A 12,892-nucleotide genomic window follows, 5' to 3' on the forward strand; every position below is an offset into this window, starting at 1 on the left:
CTTCAACCACATTTCTTCAAACTCACCGAACGAGTTTGCTGAGTTTGTGGCGTCATTGTCAGTGTAAAACACAGTAATAGAGAATATGAACAAAGGAATTACATCTAACCATGTTTTATATTACTTTCGTACAAAATGTTAGGCATTTGAATAATAATGCATAAACAGCATTTATATTTTTAAGAATGAAATTAACGAAATTAACGATATGCCTACTCAGTTTATAACTTGTGAAATACCCTTTACTTTGTTTTGTTTAGGTCACTAATCACAACCCATTTAGGAGTTTTAAAATTGTGAAAAGAATTTTTTTTATTCTTAAACTCTTAAGCTTAACAATTAATGTACTTGTAAAGATGAAACAAGTTAAGAAAAAATTAATTATAAAAAAAGGAATATTTTTACCTACGGAAATTCAAGGAATGCTTCTGCCATATTGTCCGGTATTGTGTTGATGATAGTTCAGTTTTTAACAACCCTCTATTTATACTCTACCAAAACTGTGAACGTGACATGGGACATTTTAGAAAATAAAAAAACCACAATTAATCGCGTTTTAGATCAGAAACATTTACAGTGTAAAAGCCCAATAGTCAGGTACTGCGGGTGGGGTATATAGAATTTTGTTTGATAGAGTTCTTCGCGTTTAAGATCAGAAAAAATAATTGGGGGGTTGTAAGCCCTAGAGTCAGAAACTGAGGGTGATAAAGTTTATCGCGTTATAAATCAATAGAACTTGTTTTATAATAAATAGTTCATTACTATATACTGATTAGCTTTGTTTATTAATATTCACTGTTAAATGTTCTGCTCTCTCTGATACTTTTGATTAATTGAACTTAGGCAGTAGCACAACATTGTTACCGGTATATTAATTTCATTTTTAACAAAATAAAATCAAACAACAACGTGTTCAATGTTTATAGGAAACAAAATAATACAAACAAATATATAAACATTTAGTGCCAAATTACGTTGTCTGGCAATTAATAGGATATGAAACTATGTATGTTGTCCCAAAGTAATGTGGATATGACATACTGTTTTCAGCCAATATATGTGCAAACGTTGTAAATACGAATAATACATTTTACCAGAGTTGCCTCTGCTTACCGCTGGTGCATGTTTCTTTTATAAGATAACTCATTATTTTTCATGATGTTAATTTTATTACCATATACTTATAAATCCGTAAAGTTTGAATGCGTGTAATTAATCAGCTTGTCTCAAATGCAATATATTATCATCTTAAATGGTGTCAATGTAAAGATCTTGATTACTGTTTTTTTATATTTTAAAGGCGGTAACATGCATAAGTTCAGATTTGAACTTTGGTTTAAAAAAAAGAGCGTTTTTAAAAGTCGGTATCTAAATTCAATGTGCTTTAAGGGCGCACAATAAATTAATAACAACGGAACTTTCTATTAAAATCTGCTGTTAAAAGTATTCTTGATATGGTACAATACAAACAATAGGACATATTTACAAAGCGGGTATTAAATTTCATTTGAATAATCTCAAAAATAATTTACGTAAAACTTAGTAAACACGGTACATCTCCCTGATGTCACGGACATGTAGTTCTATTTCTACATGGTCTACTAATAGAACATTCTACCAGAAAATATTCCAGAGATGAGCTTGAATACAAGTTAATATTTCTGCTTGATTCCAATTTTTACGCATATTCAAATTAGTAAAAAAATAGCACGTACAAATTTTTAACAACGGGTTTTCATATTAAATTAGAATTAATACAGTATTTTAATACGTTACTTTATACTGAATTAAGGAATTTAAAATCAATGCACAATACCATGCACTTACATGTAAAAAATTGTTCGGTGTTCAAATAAAAAAACCGAAATAGTCGTCTTTTGACGATAAGTACAGAACCGATATTATTGAAACTGTTATCTTTTTAATTTCTAATGTATGAATCATTGATTTTCAACACAAGTCTGACTAGAAACTGAAGCTTTGTGTTTTTAGATTGGGTTCAATATATTAACAGATTTTGAGACTACATGTATGTAGAAGTTAGAAAGTTTATATGGGGAAGACCTAAAAATTGTCTCTACCGACAGACAGACAGACAGATGAATGGACGGACAGACAGGGTGATTCCAATACTAGTATACCCCGACCCTTAACTCTGTTTACGGGGGTATGGTAAAGCTCTTTACCTCCTTGAATTGCGATCTCTTTTCTGTGTACTTTTCAATCAAGTCTAATTCTTTTTCACTTAAAGTTGACATCGGGTCTACTTCGGTAGTTCGATTTAAGGTTGGCCAAGTTTCTTCGTTTGAACCCCGAATTTCACTAGCCAGAAATTCTTTCCACCAATTTGTACACTCGTCTGTAAATTGTGCAAGCTTGACGTCTTTGTCAAGAGATCTGAAATAAATTTGTTTTGTAAATTAATTGTCTTATGCATAATTATTTTTCATACACAAATAACATTCACAATTTTGATTTTTTATTCAAATAAAAAGAATTATAAGATATGTTTTTTGGTGTTTTAAGATCATATATTTTGAATCAACTTCAAAGTAATGTGTCAAATCTGGGACCGATAATATCAAAATATTATTGAACCTCATAAGAGTTTGAATATCTTCTTCTGCCATGTAAGGGTGCACTTGATTCGGAATGCCTGGAGGTGTCATTTGACATCCAACATCGTCTAGTTTAAAGATTTCTAGTTGTCTTTCATCAGATTGTGGATGCCACTGTTCTTCTGTCGAAAGTTTTTTGTACTGCACATAAACATGTCCAGTTCCATCTTTTTGAACCCTTAAATGTATAAAATAATTGAATGTATTAGAAATACAGAGTGTATTGCAATGTGAGTTTCGGTAATATTTATGTCTCGAAAAATCAAGGAAACAAAACAGCAGTAAGGCTTAATGTTCAAACAAATACCATATAACGGGTTGCTAATTTTTAAGAGTTTAATTATAGCATTAAGTAATTTATTTTTGACATCGTTATGACAATAACTGCCGTCAGGTGAACTTACAAATTGAATAACGCGCGTTATAAATCCGTAAAGTTATTCACAGCATTGAAAAATAAACACGTAAAATTTTCCGTACACACAAGTGTATGCATATGTATTTGGAATCCCCTGGACTCTATTTATTTCTTGCTTAAAAAAACATTGGAACTTGTTATTTTACCTCGCTCAAACTGCTTAGATAAGCAACAAACGTCTACATATTTGTATTTTTTTTATGACATGTGATCTATTATTGTCTCCGATGCAATAAACTCTCGTCTTAAATGATGTCAATAAGATAACAGCTGTTAAATATGTGATGCATTATTTCAGATTTAAAGTTTGGTTTAAAAAATAATATAAGAGTACACGTATTGAGAAGTTGGGATCAAAATTTGATACAGTGCAATCTATGCAAGATATATACATTGCTATGAAAAGAAATCATGACGATACTAAAGATCTTATTTGCAAATCGGGTAATTGAATTTTCACTTTGTAACTTCGTTTACTTTTATCTTAGTATAACTGGAACTTCACCTTGATTCTCAGTACATGTAGTTAAGGTGTTATACGATGTTTGCTGATTGCAACTGAACATTGAATCGGTATTGCTGATTTATTTCAATTTTTTCACATATTTGAATTCGTAAAGAAAAATTTACAGAACATATTTAAAACACCGGTTAGCCTTTTAAAAACCACTGCAGTAAATTGTATACTAAAGATGCAGAAAAATGATAATTACCTGTACATCTTCGGAAACGTCATGGTTTTTTTTTTTTTAATTTACAGATTTCCCGCAAAACAAGACGGTAAATGAATGGTGTAAAGACCTCCTAATTGTTCCATGAACAATTAGTTTACTAGTTGACTTTGAAATGAACATGCAACCCTTTTGATAAAAAAGCTTAAAGTACATGTATTTGAATACAAATTATTGCTCTCTTGGCTGATGAAAGGAAAAGATCAACATAGTCACATATCTATATATATATATATATATATATATATATATATATATATATATATATATATATATATATATATGTCCACCACACAAAAACATAAAAAAAATCAATTACATGTTATTTATATTAAACATCTTCTACATTAACTGTTCTTAACAAATAAACTTCTTAAAATACAAACCCTCCCTTAAACCGAAACAGAATGCCTGATATTCTGTGTTTTATCATATATTTATGATACGTAATTACTAAATGATGTAAAAATAAGTCATTCAACCCTAGCTGATCCTCAATCACAACATCCTTAAGTATTGAAAATAAAGGGAAACTATGACAATCAAGATTTATCATATCTTGCTAACTTTCAACCCAAAAAGCCCCTAATCTTCTCAATACATTTATATTGAACTTCTTGGTCAAAGCATCTGACAATGTAAGGTATTAAAATGATGCAGATCATATTATTTTCATTGCAAACTAAATTTTGATTTCCCCAGAATCATAATGTTTAATTTGGATCTTATAACTGCTTCTGATCTTTCGCGTAGAAATTTGAATTTCTTCTGAGTATTTCTGATATCGGCTGTTTTTATATTGGACTTTGACTGTGTCTGTATACCAGTATTCATTTCTGTGAAGTTTTCATAAGGGTTGCTTAGCTGGTGTTGGAATGTAGCTGAAGATGGTGGATTGCTCACAATTACAAAATCGAGGTTGTGTCTTGCTTTTTCTGGAGTTGAATGAATTGGTACCAATGTTTGAATGGCATTTCTTCGATTCAAAGTGTCCAGTCTTGAAGCCTTAAATTTGAGTACATACTGTGTGTACAAGTTTTAAATGTAAGGCGTCTCTCTAAACGTATAGAAATTAATAAATTTATTTATTGAATTAAGACTTACATGTTTCTTCATCAATCTAGGGGATCTCCTAATAGAAGAGAAATGGAAAGGCAAGATGGTCTTTCTCTTTGATGTGGTAAAGGTAGTTTCACGATATCTTGTTGAAAACGGAAAAAAATACATGTAATGCATTTAGTTAAAAAAGCACTACATTATGATTACTTGATAATATGTTATATCATTTATAACAACTACGGTAATTAATTTCAAACATAAACTCTTACATTTTTTTTTGGATTCAAGTTGATGATTGAGGTGGATGGTGCTGGGTTCATTATGGTTGCAGCTAAGCCAGTTTCCTAAAGTCCACTTTAAAACAATAACATTGCTGGTAATTTTTTGTCATGCATTTATAGTAAAATGAGCCATTTTCTTATATTTTTAGAGGTGCCCCCCCCCCCCCCAATAAAAAAAACGACAACAAAAAACAAACATTTTGAATTGTTGTGGATTTGGAGACAACAGATCCTGATGTTATGACATGTATGAAATCTGCAGCAGTAGACAAAATGTTGATATAATAACTTCGTGTTGCTTCCTCATGTTCATGCTGACAACAGTTGATAAAAACAATAAACAACCTATTCTTTCATGGTACCCATGCCTCTGTCCATGTTAAGTTTAGTTTAGTTTATTAGCTCAAAACCACATATACAAGTTTTAAGATATGCTAGCCGAAATATAATTTTCTTACACTTTTTTCCACAATAACCGTATCTTCATCTGCACCACTACAAGAAGACGATGTAGATGAGGTTTGAGGTACATCAAGCTTTATGACAGAATCTTGGTGTTAAACAGTATACAGAATGATTTTACATTATGGTATCTTAGAGATGCTTTACAGCTGCACTTGGTGGTTTGGGTACAGCAGCAGGAACTACAGCCTCTGATGAATGCTCGTCCAACATTTTTCTCATTTTTGCCGTGATTTTCTTTTTCGTTGTCCAGATCCTGATCTTGTTGATTTCAACTGCTTTTGTCCATCAATAAGATTGTCTTTCCCCTGATTAAAGGCAGCGACTATCTGCTCAGTGTGCTGCTCAACAAACGAATGAGCTGCTTTTTTGTCTGTAAAATAAAGATAAAATTTTATTGTTTTATACACCTATTTTTGACTAATCATAAAAAGAAATAATTATTACCAAAATCATATAAAGGTCTGCGTTTATGTTCGTAATTTCTGGGGGGTTTTACGGATTGCTACGGGTTTGGAATTCCCTTTTGCTTTATCGTGATTATTAAAGGCGAATACGAGGGCTTTAATTACGCATCTGTTCCTAATTTTTACACGACTTGTAAATTGTTCGGGGAATTTCAGACTGCATTACTATTATTGTCGATTTTTTTATTATTAAAACACATCAATGCAATCCTTAAATTAATGATTGGATTTTTTAAAATTAGAAGCAATTGTCATATTTTCTTTGATATGGAACATGGAAATGAATAAGACGAAAGGGTATTTTTAATTTGTTTCTAAAACCAAAACACCAAAAAGAGTTAATGTTTTTAAAGCAAACAAAAAAACACTTGCTAATGTTTTTAATTATTCACCCAGCAGGTCTTTAAAGCTGTTTACATTAACTGGTCAGAAATACTAAGTGCTGACCTACATCGCTTCTGTTAGCACTGCTGTACTTGAGTGTTATGCAATGTACAGCCCGCGCAGCCTTGTCAGTTTGACCATCGAAGACGCTATCGTTGTGAACAAAGAATCAAATAAAAAAATCAAGTTTTTTTTCCAAGTAAACTCGATCTACCGCTCACACACTAAGCAATAACAGGTATGTTAAACTATGATTTAAAATTTTTGCCAGTCAAAGACAGATTTACGCCGCAAAATATAGCTTATACAAGTTGTGTATTTTTTCTGCAATACTAGCGTCATATATATATATCCCACATGAATCACTGTAGAGTTTTAAATTCAATGAGAATAAATGCATAACATAAAAATGTAATAAATCATGTCAGATATTGTTAATAAGATGTTTCATTTTTTTCATAAAAAATTATTTCTGAAAATAAAAAAAACACTTTTGTTCATATCTTTTAAACCTATGGATAAATTCTTTAAAGAGACGCGTCTTATAGAAAAGAAAAACAGGTAACTCTTAAAGGATCGAACTTTGATCGCTTGAAGTTCTTGATCACTCGTTCTTGATAACTTGAAGTGAGATTTAGGGTCCCGATTTTTACCTTATATAATTAAGCATTTTTTATCTTGATTTCTTGAACTCTTGATCCCTTAAAGTCAAACTGCAGTCCTGTTATTCATAATCTATTGTTTACTTTTGACACCTTGAAGTGGCTATGTATAGGCAAACGTTACCTAATTAACATGGCTCTACGCTGCATGCACGCGAGACCCGCCTTGTAACGGGTTGTTTATTCAGGCGACACTTAATAATTGTTCGAAGATTGACCATACCGTTTCCTAATCTATAATAGAAATTTATGAATTAAAAACTGTAGAAATTATGCAGATCAGCATCATTGTCATTAATATAATGATTATTAATGAACAAGTGCTTACAGCTGGTGAAAGACCAGTGGATGATACTCAGCTAGTTATCTAGTTTACAACATGTCGTCTCACAGTCCAGTAGTACTGAACAATCTGGTCATTATACGATGCATAAAATTATAATTATCATCACTTTATTCAATATTTGTTTCTAGTATTTAGTTTTTAAAACACCCAGATTTGTATATATAATTGAAAAGAAAGCGGTGTGTTATGCACGTGTTAAACCCGTCAGTCAACCCGGTAAAATTCCAAACTCTTGAAAACTCGAACTCTTGATCCCTCAAAGTATTTCCTTGGTCCCATGGACTTCGAGGCATAAGACAATCATTTTTTATAAAGAAATTGAATCAATTGGCAAAAGTTTAAAAAATAGTCCTAATTTACAGAATTTGATCACTGGCTTGACTCAACAGAAGACTTTGCAAGTCTGGATAAAGAATGGCACTATGTCAAAGGTCTGTTGTACAATAAAGCAAGAGCTCACAACACATTTTATTTTTAATCCTTACAATACTTCTAATCAAGTTGAAAAATCCCTATAATATACAGTGAACGTACCTTGTATGATTTGTGAAGCTGTTTCTTTCCTTTATGAAATCATCATCATTATCATGCAAAATATAAATATTTTTTCATGTAAAACCATTGATTTCACAGAAAAATGTGCATGTGGTAAATTCAGCTACTTCAAAGAAAACCAGAAAGTTTACACCATTGATAAACAACTCTAAAACATCAAAATCAAAGTCTGCACATAATGAACAGACCATAGAGTATTCAAAATCATTAGGAAAGTCCATGAAAGCTGTAGGAAACTCCATCCCATTGTATTCATATCTTTCAATACAATATGGCAGTCAACTTCCTGTCATGTGCTTAATCCCCATACTGCAACTCAAAAAATAATTTCTGTTTCCCCATTATACCTGTATTACTTCATACAGCCAAAAACGTCTGTCACATTGGAACATTCAAAAGAAAACACAGACAAGAAACAAATTGATACAAATATCAAAGAACGGCTGCAAAACTAATTGTTTCTTTACATACAAGTTCTGTACATGTCTAAACAATGTGGAATTAAATTTAACATGTGACGTCTTTAAAAAAAAATGTGTTATTGAATCAAATGTAAAATCACCTCTTGAAAAGAGATGCAGACAATAGCCATTAATTCCAATACCTACAGATGTATATCAAGATGTAAAAAACCTTGTAAAAAAACTGCAGGGATTATTTCTTCACAAAAACTGTTTACAAAATACGCACTACATAATTATTAAATCATCTATAGGGTCTGCATTTGTTATTATCACATCCTTTGATGGTTTATCAACATAAATAAATGTTGATATGCATATCAACTCAGTTTATTTATTAAAAATGACTTAATGTGTCTTTTTAGTTATAATGTCATTATGTTTTAAATACACGTCAAATAAGCCTGGTATCTGTACTTTGATTACCAATTGTCAAATTGAGCTAAGGATCTTAAATACAAAATGTTTTGCAAGTGGTGACTGCTTAAGAGAGAAATGCCAGTGGTCAGAGTATAGCAGTTAAAAAGACTATGTATTATTTAGTGTCATTTCAGTAATTTCAGGTGTTATTTCGGTAAACCCTGTCATTTCGGTAATTCGATGTACAGCTGGAAAACGAATTCGAAGCTAGGAAAATTGAGGGGTGTTGAAATTATACTATCTTCGTAATTCATCCTTCAATTTTTCGGGAGTTTGATACCACATTTTAGAAGTACAATGAAACATGATTGAAACAAATAAAAAAAATTGGAATTCCGATAATAATTGTCGCATGCACGACGGTATTAGGCCAACCAACAACACGTCAGAGTTTCAACTTCAAAAGTTTATAAGTTGCATCAGAGACATAAATAACAGAGATTGGCAACTCCGCCATTAGCGTGTTTTGATGTTGAAAAATTTTGCGGGACCGACCTTACTTTGAGAACTACTTTATAGTAAACTGAGACAATGATCTTAAACAAAAAGTATACTGTTTTTTTTAAATGAAAAAAAGGCATAGGTTTTAGACATTTTTGAAACAAAAAATAGAAAAATAAGATTAATATATAGAAAATATATTGGCCAGCTATAAAACATCGGCGAAATCTCGGACGAGTAGCCAACTGCCTCCTAAGACACAAACTCATGAAAATATAATATTTTGAATGTATAAGTAATAGGTTATAGCTGTTATATTTCGATATAATTGTTTATTTGAAAGATATACTGATTTAAACTGGGAACACTTTACAATAGGGACCGCGAGATTTCGATCAGTTATTTATGTATCTGGTTTCATATAATGCTGCAAGTGGCAAGAAATTGTTTTACTAGAGCAAAAAACTATCTATGCAAACCTTTAGGCCCACAAACGACTTCTCACTTCCGATTCTTCACTGCGCGGCAACCGCCAATATCACATTTGCGAGTCGACATACAAGCCTATTACTTCCCGCCAAATTTATCATACGAATCAATCAGAGGTGTTCCGATAAGGAAGGAGTTTCCGGGTGATTTGTTTTGGGGAAAGCGCGACAACTCGTAGTGAGATAATATAAAACAAGAGGCCCATGGGCCACAAATCGATCCCCTGAACAATAGTCCTTGTATCATTTTATTTCAAAAGGGTTTATTATGAAGTGAACTCTGAATAAATATTGTAAAACTCATATATTAAACAATACATAAAAAGAAGAAACAATTTTATCTTTGGCATGTTTTTATTCATAGTTATTTTACACATCAACTGAGACTAAATTTTAAGCTCTAAAATACCCATTTGCAGTAAAAAATAAAATCCAATTACACTGAAAAAAATGAATTATATTCGTTAAATAATTGAAAGATGATTAAAAGATGATATTGGCATCTGTTTTGTATTTCAATCATTAAAAGCTTCTTTATCGATTAATCAAATAAAAATATTGCAGGTGTGATGAGGACATTAGGCATGTTAGATTTTGCATTCTCATCGATCATCTGTCTTATAGACTAAACTCAAAAAACATGGAAAGTCTATATATAGTTGATAAAGTCTATCAATGATTTCCTTTTTTTCCATAACCATTTTTTATCTTTTGTTCCTTTATCTTTCCTAACTGTGTGTTTGTGAATCAAAACTTCGTAAAAACTAAGATCCACACCTTTTTGAAGTTGTTTGAATTTATAATCTTTGATCCCGATCACTTGGATCCCGATATGTGAGTAATTGATGTCGGGATTGAAATTCCAAAAAAACAAAAAACTAGTCGATAAACATACACATGTATTTCCAGATAATTTAACTATGATAAACTTATCATGAAAATTTATTATTTTTTTTAATACTTCTTTTAATAAAACATGATTTAAACAATTTAGAATCTGCACTATCTTAAAATGATTGCACAGTAATCTCACAAACTGTAGCATTGTAATTCTTAAAAAGAAGAGTTTAAAACATTTTCCCATTATTGCTAGCGCTCTCGAGCACTAGCAACTACGTTAGTCCTTTTCACTGGAATACGCATGCTCGACACTATAGTGGGGGATTCTGGAAATACTGAACTACTGTAGATAAACTGTACCGTTTGAATTTCGTTTTATCATCTTCACATGAAGTTTTGTGTTTTATTGTAAATGTCAAAAAGTAACAGTAGCTTAGGTCTTATAATGCAAAGTTATTTTCAATATTATAAAGAATTATAGCTAGCTTTATCTTAAATTCCTTCAAGCTAAAAAAAAAACAACTTCGGATATGTTTTCCGAGCTTGCCGGAAAGGCACGAGAAGATACGATTGCTACAAAACAGTACCGATGGTTCTTGAAAATTTTCACCTCGAAATTGAAGTAACAGTAGATACATGAGATGATTAAGGCACATTCAGTGAGCTATGCCATTGCCGATGTGAAGCCCACTCAAGATTCACAATTCTAAATTGAGACCCCAACTCCAGGACAATTCCAGTACACCACTGTGTCTCCTTTTGTTTATTAATCGATTCAGAAATTTAAACTAATGTTTTAGAAATCTGCTTCTGTGTTTTATGATGGCTACAGCGCTAGCTCACCAATCTTTTTAAAAGATAAGCTTGTATAAGTCTATGTTAAACTTTGAACATATTTTGGAGCCGTACGTAGTATTAGTCCCGGGATCACAGTTTTCACAATTTAGAATCTACACATCTTAGGGTACTTGTATATTAATCTCACTAATTTTAGCACTGTAGTCCTTGAGAATACATTTTTAAAAACATTTTCCCCCATATATTTCTATGTTAAATTTGTCTTTTTAAATCAACTTTGAACCCCTCTTGGGACCCCAGTATTGACCCGGGGATCGCGATTTTTACAATCTTCACTATATATACAAGCTTTGGTGTAAATATTGGCATATCTGGTATAGTGGTTCTTAAGAAGAAGATTTTTTAAGACACCCACCCAATTTTCGCAATTTCGCAATTATCTCCCTTTTAAAAAGGGTTGTGACCTTTATTTTAACAATTTAGAATCCCGTTCTCATAAGGATACTTTGTACCAAGTTTGGTTAAATTTGGCTCAGTCGTTCTAGAGAAGAAGTCAAAAATGTGAAAAGTTTACAGACAGACGGACGGACGGACAACAGGTGATCAGAAAAGCTCACTTGAACCTTCGGTTCAGGTGAGCTAAAAATAAAGAGAAATTGCTTACTGGTTTATAAACATAATTTACGCATGCGCTTTCAAAAAATGCATGTAGTAGAATTATGGGGAATGACGGTATGCCCCATAAAACGTACTATTCCCCATAACGTGGGTGCTATATCAGAGAGTCAGTCCCCATAAGACTAGGATTTTGAGTGCTCTCTCTCTCTCTCTCTCTCTCTCTCTGTTCCTCTCTTTTTCCATACCGATTTGAACAATATCAGAGATGTTTTTTTTTTTATCATAAGTCGATGCATCTGTAAGGATATGAGACATGTGATTCGGGATCTTACCCGAATCACAAAATTTTTTTAAACGCTGTGTCCGTGAGTATCAGACTTTTCTTATGGATTTTGAAAATTACACGCACCTAGTTAGTTGATTTTTTTTATTTTTGTTTTTAGTGTTGAACAAATAGAAAATGAGAGGCGAACGAGGTATTTAATCATTATTTTAAACGTAGTTTGGTTATCTTGATGAGATTTGTTGTTATACAATAATCTCCTCCTAAAAATAATATTGATTTTTTTTACATTACCTTACAGTACACCTTTGAAGTAAGTTAATATTGCTTTGTAGTTAATTCAAATGAGCAAAAGAAGAATCTTTAAAATCCAACAATTTTTTTATCTTTTATATACGCACTGATAGATATATTTATATACATTTATTTATTTATTTATAGCACACCCAAGAGACCAAGGGGAATAGGGTCAGTAACTCAAAACATGATTTAATTCGATCTTACAACAGAGTTATATCAAGCAAGTTTTGTTGTTATATTTTGTATTGATTTTTTTTCCA

General features: G+C 31.7%; 1 pseudogene; it reads right to left on the minus strand.

The window, feature by feature from the left end:
* Positions 1–4,439: 4,439 nt before the first annotated feature.
* Positions 4,440–5,639, minus strand: LOC128172722 (uncharacterized; annotated as a pseudogene).
* Between the last annotated feature and the right edge of the window lie 7,253 nt (positions 5,640–12,892).

Source organism: Crassostrea angulata, chromosome 2 (assembly GCF_025612915.1).
Source record: "Crassostrea angulata isolate pt1a10 chromosome 2, ASM2561291v2, whole genome shotgun sequence".
NCBI lineage: Eukaryota > Metazoa > Mollusca > Bivalvia > Ostreida > Ostreidae > Magallana > Magallana angulata.